Source organism: Bos grunniens, chromosome 7, assembly GCF_055505025.1.
Source record: "Bos grunniens cultivar Pamir isolate PY7600 chromosome 7, Bosgru_T2T1.0, whole genome shotgun sequence".
In the NCBI taxonomy this organism is placed as follows: Eukaryota; Metazoa; Chordata; class Mammalia; order Artiodactyla; family Bovidae; genus Bos; species Bos grunniens.
Window position 1 is genome coordinate 82656305 of NC_141171.1, and position 10161 is coordinate 82666465.

At 38.8% G+C, this 10161-nt stretch overlaps 1 long non-coding RNA gene across 1 annotated transcript; it reads right to left on the reverse strand.

The window, feature by feature from the left end:
* Positions 1-766: 766 nt before the first annotated feature.
* On the reverse strand, positions 767-9780 carry LOC147369894 (uncharacterized). The gene is made up of 4 exons (XR_015168623.1): positions 8326-9780; positions 4117-4218; positions 2483-2728; positions 767-1174 (listed from the first exon to the last, which is right to left on the reverse strand). It is a non-coding gene; the product is annotated as an uncharacterized LOC147369894 (long non-coding RNA).
* Positions 9781-10161: the final 381 nt, after the last annotated feature.

A 10161-nucleotide genomic window follows, 5' to 3' on the forward strand; every position in this document is an offset into this window, starting at 1 on the left:
TCAGTGATCACACCATTGTGATTATCTGGGTCGTGAAGATCTTTTTTGTACAGTTCTTCTGTGTATTCTTGCCACTTCTTCTTAAAATCTTCTGCTTCTGTTAGGTCCATACCATTTCTGTCTTTTATCGAGCCCATCTTTGCATGAAATGTTCCTTTGGTATCTCTGATTTTCTTGAAGAGGTTTCTAGTCTTTCCCATTCTGTTGTTTTCCTCTATTTCTTTGCATTGATCGCTGAAGAAGGCTTTCTTATCTCTTCTTGCTATTCTTTGGAACTCTGCATTCAGATGTTTATATCTTTCCTTTTCTCCTTTGCTTTTCACTTCTCTTCTTTTCACAGCTATTTGTAAGGCCTCCCCTGACAGCCATTTTGCTTTTTTGCATTTCTTTTCTATGGTAACGGTCTTGATCCCTGTCTCCTGTACAATGTCATGAACCTCATTCCATAGTTCATCAGGCACTCTATCTATCAGATCTAGGCCCTTAAATCTATTTCTCACTTCCACGAAGCCTTACTTGGTCCTAAAACCTGATAGCTGATAACATTCATGACCCATCAGCTCCACTCTGAACGTTATCCACCTAGCCTTTTGTTTTGGGTTTCTGAAGTCTTTTAATTTAAGGCAAAAGAGGTTCCTATATCAGCCTGTAACTGCTGCTGGTTGTCTTTCAAACCCACCATTTATAGAAAAATTTGATACAGCAAGCAGACTATTTTACAATAGAAGTAAATATGAGGGAAATGAAATAAAAGCACACATACTAATTAGACAGAAATAAAACAGTTTTTTGTTATTCTCCTTCCAGCCAGTGAAGCTTTCGGTTGAATTGAAAACAGAAAGGATAAGACCTAACTCTCTGTAAGTCAGTAAGGCTGCTTTCCATGGCAGCCTAAAGAAAAGAAAAGGAAAAAGGCAGACAAGAGTTCTTTCAAGAACCATAGGAAACAAATAATTTTAGGATTTACATGTACTGTAAAAGAATGGAAGAACTGTGACTCATATGAGGAAATGAAAGAAAAAGATTTAGCAAGGAAGAGAGTCAGTACAGTGGCGAAGACGGGGACGGGGTCGCCGGCGCTCCGGCTCTTGGAGTCGGCGGCTCCCTCAGGCGCTGCGACGAGGACGTAGAGCCTGGAGGGCGGGTGGCTGTGGTTCCCGGGGGGCACGCTCAGCTTCGGGCGGAGGCGTTAAAAAAAAAAAAAAAGAGAGTCAGTACAAACAAAGCAGACGTATTTCCTTCTGATTAATATATAAAGTATTAAGTATTCATTGCAGACATTAATGAAAGCAAAGTGAAGAGATGGAGAAGAAAAATAGAACAAAGGCTGTCAAATATCATATCTTATTTCCTGTCATTGCTCGTAGCATTTTAAACTCTAACCAAGTGTATGATACTCTGAGTTTTTGTAACAGGCCTATAATGTGGACATATACATTTGATATTTCTGGAAAACTTGACTTTTACTGTTGACATTCTTCCTCTGCAAGAGGTTTCTCAGAGGCAGACATATTTTTAGTGAGATAGGACATATTTTTAGTGAGATAGATTAACGATGTAACAAGAACTGAGAATAAAAGATCTAAATGGTCTCTAATGTTACAAGGAGAAAAGAGGGGAAAAGATGAATTTGAGGGGAAATTAACAATTCCAAAACCACCTTCTTATTTCAACATTCAGAAAGAAGTTCAAAGAAGTTATCAATTGCCTCCTTCAGGATTTTATTGTGGCTATCATCATTGTTAAGTCACTAGGAATGTCATAGATGCCAAATATGATAGAACATGATGTAAGATTTAGAGAATGGTGAAATTTTTGACTTTTGCAAACCCATGTAGAGGGAAATAGTAAAAACCACTGGCTGGAATATGCCATGAGGACAAGGATGTTTATCATTCATGAATTTTTGAGTGAAAGTTTTGCTAGCTATGTCATCATGCACAAGAAACATGGCGATGTTACAAAAGTCAGCTGTGGATCAGTTTCTAGGCAGATTTGAAGTATTTATAGAAGAATATAAATATAAGCGACAATCATGACCAGGAAAGACTAGTATATATCATCAATCACAGCTCTTTTTCATAACAGTAAAAACTTACAGAAGATATATTTGCCCTTAGGTACTCATCATAAATTTGGGTTTTACATACACTTCAATTTGACTTGTGCAAAATTTAAACATTTCAGTGGCAGTCAACAGTGGCACAACTATAACAAAGAGAAAAATGTATATGTTATATTATTAGATCGGTAATAGAGCTTACATTTATTCCAGGGGGGGAAAAAAAGAAGGAATGGAAACAGTAATTCAGATGAGACAAATTGTCTGATAAATTGATAAGTTTAGAAAAGGGAGATGGTGGTATAAGATGGCATTCAAAGAGCAAAGCATGTATACATTAATGTATTATGATGCATAAAAGTTACTGGCCTAAGATGTGAATTCTATTAGCTTGGTAGACTCTGTGGCGATGATCCACACCTGTGCTTGGATGTGGCAGCCTGGTAGCATTAGTGGTCTCCGATCTTCACCCTCCCTTAGGCCCCGGTCCTTTGCCGTGTGACTTTGCATGTGGAGGTGAAGTATATATCCTTGCTTCTTGATTAAGGCCTTCGGCTGGCAGGATTTAGAAGATAAGACCAAGCAGAGACTTGGAAAGGTGTTAGCACATTTGTGCTTGGGCCTTTGTTCTCTGCTGTCACCATGACGACATCATGTCTGCGCTAACTGGGATGATAAGATCCATGTGGAGTTGAGCTGAGTCATCAGAGTCACCCTTGCCACAGCTATTAGATCAGCCATTAGCTAGCCAACACCAGACACGCGAGTGAACCCTGCCTGGATCACAGGGATGCTTGCTTAGCTGCCGGCCCTAGATGTGTGAGCAATTAATGCTAATTGTTGTATGCTGCTCAGGATTTGTGACTGGTCTCTTTGTGGCCATAGAAAAATAATTCAAAGGGCAAGATGATTATACTTATAATATCCAGGACAGCTAAGTGATTTCTTATCGATAGGCAGAATGGATCATATACTTTTGGTAATTTATCACTCCTAAAATTTGTTTTGAATAGTGGGAAATGATGAAGTTTTCAGATTTTTGTAAATGTCCTCCCTTCTGGGAATTAAATATTTTATTCAGTGTACTAAGAGTCTAATGTTAGCCATCTGGCCTTCTATTTTGAAGGATGAACTATGGCAAAAATATAAAAGACCCTATACAAAATTCTATTTATATGTAAGACAAAAATTAAACATAATTTTTATTTGTTTCCAGAGATTTACATGGTTTACAATGGTTAACACTGTCAAATACTTACTGTGTGCAGTGTTTTAAGAGAGGTATTAAAGCTATAATTTACTGTGAGAAAACTTAGACCCAGAAAGGTTTAGAAACTTGTTCAGAATCACAGAGCTAGGGAGTGATTGAACTAGGGCTTAATAAACCTCCAAACTCCACACTTAACCATCACACTTCACTATCCTGAAAAATGAGGGAATAATTAAGTTATAGATTTGACAATATTACTTTTGGTTTTATTTTTATTTTTAAGACAGTATTTCACTGTAAATGTATTTTAATCATTTAAAAGTGCCCAATACTTTTAACCCTTTTTTGTTCGATAAAGCAAAAAGAAAGAGATGTGGAATTAGGCATTTGGGCACCTGCTACTGGTTCGATCACCTTTATTTTTAAATATTTTAAGACATTTTTCTACAGACTAGCCACTTTTGTTTTCATTCTATCACATACATAACTGGGGCAATAGCATTTGATTCATTTAAAAATTGTGCTTTGTACTTCCTATTATAAAGATTGAGAATTATTATTATCTTTTTTGCATTAATACTTGGGAGATGGTAGTGATGGCAAACTTCTTTGTATAAATCACATGATTCTGCAAAGTATTGATCAAACCCTGATCTGCTGATGGTAACACAACCATCAGTACAGATGTCAAGATCCTTTGTGCACAGTGTCCTCAATCCTAGGCTGATAAAAAAACTATCCTTTGCTATTTCTAGGCAGTCAGGACTAATATCATTTAGCTTACAAAAGAGTTATGCCTAATCAGACAGAGTATACCACTTTTTATTTAGCTATTTTGACTAACCTTAGACACATAAAATTGTGTTGGCTGCACCTTCAACTACCATGGAGGGAGGTTGTAACATGGACTATGCTTGGCTTGGGTGGATCCTAGCATTGCAGAGACCTAGAAGAAAAAGGTTTTTGTAAACATCTCACCCAGTTCTTAGGCAATAGTTGGAGAAACCGAATGATACAGATCATGAATTTTTACTTTCCTTTCAAGCCAAGTTTTCCTAAATGTGTTCCTGTTATTCCTAAACAGTGTGAAATGATCACATAGTAGAAAAAGCACAGGTCTGAGGCAGAGATTCTTAACTTTCATCGTGTCTATGGTAATCTGTTTTGGCAACCCAAGCTGACTGAAAGTGATAGTTATAGGAACTATGAATGCTACTGAAATTTGTTGCATACATTTAAAATGGACAGAAATGCTTAGTTAGGAATTATAGCATAAAGATATAAATTGGTTTTCCTATCCAAGTTCATGGATCTCCTGAATCAGAGTCATTAAATCTAGGTTTCAGTAAGCGCTCTACCACTTACTGACTGTGCAGACTTTGTCATTTTAACTTTCCAAGCTGAGATTTTTTAAATCTGTAGAATGGGAGCATGAATGCATATTAATATTTTCTAGTGTTATTTCATGATCAAATGAGACAATAAACATGGAAAAGTTTCTTAAACTATAAAGTGATTAACAAATATTAGCTAATCTTATTTTGTCCTTTTCTACTTGCATCCTTAAGGAAATTCTGAGTTTGGTTTGGATTCGCACCAAATTCAATAAGGTTCGAAACCCATTTGTCCTCTCATGAACTCAGATGATTCTTCAATCTCCAATCACCTTCTATGTAAAAACAGGAAGGAAAAACATATGAGAGAACAAGAGATGAAGGAAACTAAATAAAGCAGAGCAAAAAATAAAAAATACAAATAAAGCAGAGCAGGATCTTGAGAAAGGAGACTAACTGCAGTTAGTTGTCTCCTCTCTTCATTTTTTAATTAGTCAAATATTCATATAGTCAAGTGTACAGAACTCACAGATTTTAGGATTATACACCTTGATAACATTTTACTTATGTACAGACCTAGGTAACTACCACCAAGAGCAAATTTAAAACATTTCCATACTCCAGATGTTTCCTTCATGCTCTTCCCAGGCAGGTCCAACCCTTACCCCTGAGATAACCGCTCTCTGACTTCAACACCATAGATGATTTTGCCTGTTTCCGAACATCATATAATGAATCACGTAGTATGTAGGCTTTTATGTGTAGCCCTTTTGCTCAACATAATGTCTGTGCTGAGTCTCTCTAGTCATGTCCGACTCTTTGTGACCCCAGGAACTGTAGCCTGCCAGGCTCCTCTGTCCATGGGATTCTCCAGGCAAGAATACTGGAGTGCACTGCCATGGCCTCCTCCAGGAAATCCTCCCTACTCAGGGACTGAACCCGCATCTCTTGCATCTCTTGCATTGGCAGGCGTATTCATAACCACTAGTGCCACCTGGGAAGCCCATAATGTCTGTTTGTTTCATCCGTTTTGCCACATGTTATCCATAGTTCATTGTTTTTATTTTTGTGTAGAGCTTCTTTACTTTTAGCACTGGTTGCATCCTGCTCAGAATCCTACTAATTCAACTAATAATCTGTCTCCATCTTAAATATGCTACAAATATGATGACCAGTTGCCCTCTTAGAAGAAGTAGAGTTTCCAAAGACAGCTCATAATTCCCCGATCATTCCAATTCAGGAAGAAAACACTTCCATTTCTTGTGGGTAGCCTTTCTTTCTCTACGTCTGGCATGCATGTAAAGGTAAATAACCTATAGTATGAAATAAAATAATAGGAACATTTTGTGGTCTTTTCTGCCACCATCTTTGGGCAATTTCTCTATAGACCAAATCAACATTGAATCAATAATGACCATTGTTAAAGGTTAAGGGGAAAAAAAGCCCTAGATCTAACATTAACAATAGAAGAGCAGAAAAGCATCTGAGTGTCTAATACAAACCTCTTTGGGAACTTGTGAGTATAACTTTGGTTCCATCATATTAAAGATTGCTATGCTTATAGAAAAGCTGAGACACTGGGATCTGTTTGCAATTACCAAATCAGAATGCAATTAACTAGTCACTGGGAACAAACAATGGTGTCTTTAAATGCCCTTTTGGAAACATACAACCGGTAACGGGGATCAGGTTCCCAAGATTCGGATGTTTTCACTTATGAGTCTTCTTATAAAATATAGGTCTGAGGGCCACTGTGATAGTTTGTCTTAGTAGAGAGAAAGAGAGAAATGGAAAACGCAAAGCGAATGGCACTTCCATCTGGGTACTGGAGCTTCTCTTAATCTCAGAACACTTCAAAGGAAACTTTCCCTCCATTCCCTGAGTTATTTTGTTCTGACCTCACTTATACTGTATAAATACATTTCACAGTAAGGATCCAATTTTGCTGGCACATGATCTTTTTTCCTTACACATTTATTATAGGAAGTGTCTCTGATATGGCTGAGCTGGGTAATTCAGGTTGAAAAACTTTCCTGCTTATAGAAGAAAGAATATTTTCATTTTTCTTTCAGTAACTATATAGCTGACAAGATAGAAATGTTTATTTCTCCATTCTCTTTTGCAAAAGCATTTCTCTAGTGTATGACTTCCTAAACATCTGTTTGATGTCTGTTAATTATTTGATGTTTCTTCCAAAATTGGTCTTTTGTCAGTTTGGGGCTCTAGCTTTTAATGGAGAGCTAAGGCACTGAAATAGATACGTAATAGTAGCAATAACAAAAACAAAATAATGACATCTTCATGCTTCCAATTCTTGTCTACTACAAGTGACATTGTTGGTGTTCAGTCGCTAAGTCATGCCCAGCTCTCTGCAACCCATGGACTACAGCCCACCAGGCTCCTCTGTCCATGGGGATTCTCCAGGCAAGAATACTGGAGTGGGTTGCCATTTCCTCCTCCAGGGGATCTTCCCAACCCAGGGATCAAACCCATGTCTTCTGCTTGGCAGATGGATTCGTTACCATTGAGCCACCTGGTAAGTCCCACAAGGGACATTAAGTCAGTGAAATTAAGATCCATTTTCTTATAATTCTGATACTATACTGGTAGAGGTAGAAAAGAGTATTATAATGATTAAAGGTGAGCAGGAGAAGAAGCAGTGGATGGTCCATGAGTTATTTCTGAGACTCGACTTTGGTTCACTAATAATAAGGCCCCATAATAAGGATCTCAGAGAGGAACATGAGAGCTGTGAAAAATTCCCTTGAATTCAGTTGACTTCTTGCTCCATCACTCAGGAGCAGTGGATTGGTTGACTGAAAGTACTTTATGCAAAAAGTAGGAGAAAAAAAAACAAAAACAGTTATCTTTATAGAGTACTTCCTTCAGCAAGAAGTAGTGACTGGCTCATTCCTAGTGATTGCAGGTCTGGAACAAGAGTACAGAGTTCCTATATCATTTGTCTAAATATTTAAACATAATACATCAAGGGAAAATACTCGAATAAAATATCCTGGCCTCCTACCTTAACAAATGCACCTTGATTACAAGGTGGAAAGCCAGGTTAGAACTCAAGACTCCTCAGAGTTTCCAGCTGGGATGTGGAGTATAGGGGAAGCTGGGTCAGACTCTGCTTACCTCTCTCCACACCTGGTCCCACTTCTTTTTCAAGCCAGCTCCCTTCCAAATCTCAGACAACCTAGCCCTCTGGTCCAAGCTCCATCCACATCCCCTGCAAGGAGTCATCCCATGACCAGCCTCCAGGCCTAGGGGTGTATATATTATCGGCTCAGGGGGCTTCTCAAGAGATTAGACCTGCAGAGAGTTTGACTCAGGTCCTTCAAAAAACATTTGGCACCATTTGTGCTGTGAATTCCAGGGTCTGTGTATCTACAGCATAGTCTAGAAACAAGGAAAGGGCCCTGAGTGGGTACACTGCTCAGTCCCAAAGAAAGCCTCATCCCACTGGGCGGGGGTTGATGGCAGGAGACAGAGGCAGAGCCCTTTACAGAAGTTGCCTCTCTTGCTTGGATCTAAGTCAGTACTGAATAGCTCCTCTGGATTATATGTTTAAGGATGTCAGACACTCCCCAAAGTCTGACCCTTAATGGACCAGGGACTGTGTCACATATTGCAGACTCAGAGATGAACCAGTTACCACCCTTGAATGAATTATCCCCTTGTGAAAAGGTTACTATGAAATGCAAACATTAACTCACACAGAGAGGGCAGTTCCTTCCTTTCCCAGGACCACTGCAATGTGACTTTGCCCCTCAGATGAGCTGGTTGTTCTTTTTAACAGTAGTGCTGAAAGCCAGACTCTGGTCGGCATGGCCACTGATTCACATTTTATAAAAGATATATTAATACATGGTCCAGTAAACAGCTCTCGACCAAGATCCTGCTTCAGTCCTGGCCCATTGCCTGCCCCACCCCGCTTTCCTCTGACTACAGTTTTCTAATCACAAACTCAAGAGAGGAGACACTCCTCTGCCAGCCAGTGCCCAGACTAACCCATCTGCGACATACAATCTCCCAGAGCAGTGGGCACCCACACCACGGCTCTCTCCAGGGCTAAACCAGGAACCAGGGGAGAAGGCGTCTAGGTCTTTTGTTTTTTTCCATCCCCTGACCCCCAACTAGATTATCTGAATAACCAGACAAGCCTGCAAGATGAGACACTTTGCTGGACTACTTGCCCTGTCCTGTCAACAAATTGAGGTCATAATAGAAAGACCGTGCTTGAATAAAAGACCTAAGGAACCTAATAACCAGATGAAATAAATCTTCTTGGATCCTGGTTTGGATAGACCACCTGTGAAAGTATTTTAGGAACAATTGGGTCAATGTGAATGTGGACTCAGTATTGGTTGCAATGAAAATTTCTTAAAAGGGAAAGATGAAGATTAGTGATCAGGGAAAAAAATCAAGTTGGCAAAAAGATAAATAACAACATGTGCAGAAATATCTTAAGGAGAAGTGCTTAAGAATTTATAGCAGTAGTCACTGGGTGGTGGCAATGTGAAGTTTTATTTTTTCAAATTATGATGTCTACATGCTTCTATAATATAAGCAGTATTTTAAAATAATTGGAGGATGTAATATTATATCTCTCTTTGTTTAGAGAGTTACTACATACCTCTTAGCCTATCTTTCAGGCTGGCTCAGACCTGGTACAGACCTCAGAACAAGTTGCAATCTAAAAATCATGCGTCCCCACAGGTGTTTGCAAGCTGAACCACATTAATCTTTTACCTTCATACGTTTATTGAGTTAAAGTTTAATGTTATTCCTTTAGCTTCCACAGAAATGAAATAGAAACAGCCATTTGAAGAATGATTTATAAAACTATAATAGAAGTCATTTTCTATTATTTCATGTACTATCTCTTTACTAAGTACCTAGTTTATGAATTCTTTCTAGAGTTCAGTGCCTGGACAAAAAAATGCTTTTCCTTTGATTAATTCTTTTTCTGGACAAGAGAATTCTATAATCATTCGAGTTTTCCTGTTATCTTGGCTGCTGGGGGGCTCAGATGTAAATTTAGCATATAATTGCATTAGCTGATGAATTACCTAGGAACTCGAAAGAGTCCTTTACATTTCATTATTATTTCATACAAATCTATTTTTAAAACAATTCTAATTGCCCTCTTCTGCTCATATGATCATTTTCTACACCATTGAGAATTCATTTTGGGAGAAGGTAGCGCATAAATAAATAATAGGACTGACCTACAGATCTCTGCAGAGCCTGGAGGCAATTTAACAAGCAGTAGATAGTGTTATGGGCTTCCCTGTGTTTCAGTGGCAGAGTCTGCCTGCCAGTGCAGGAGACAGGGGTTCGATCTCTGGATTGGGAAGATCCCCTGGAGGAGGAAATGGCAACCCACTCCAGTATTCCTGTTGAAAAATCCCATGGACAGAGGAGCCTGGCAGGCTACAGTCCATGAGGTCAAGAAGAGTCAGGTACAACTGAGCAACCGAACATGCATGCATTCCCATAGTGCTTATGGTGTCTGCCCAACTTGATACCCACCTCACTTTCTCTGAGTT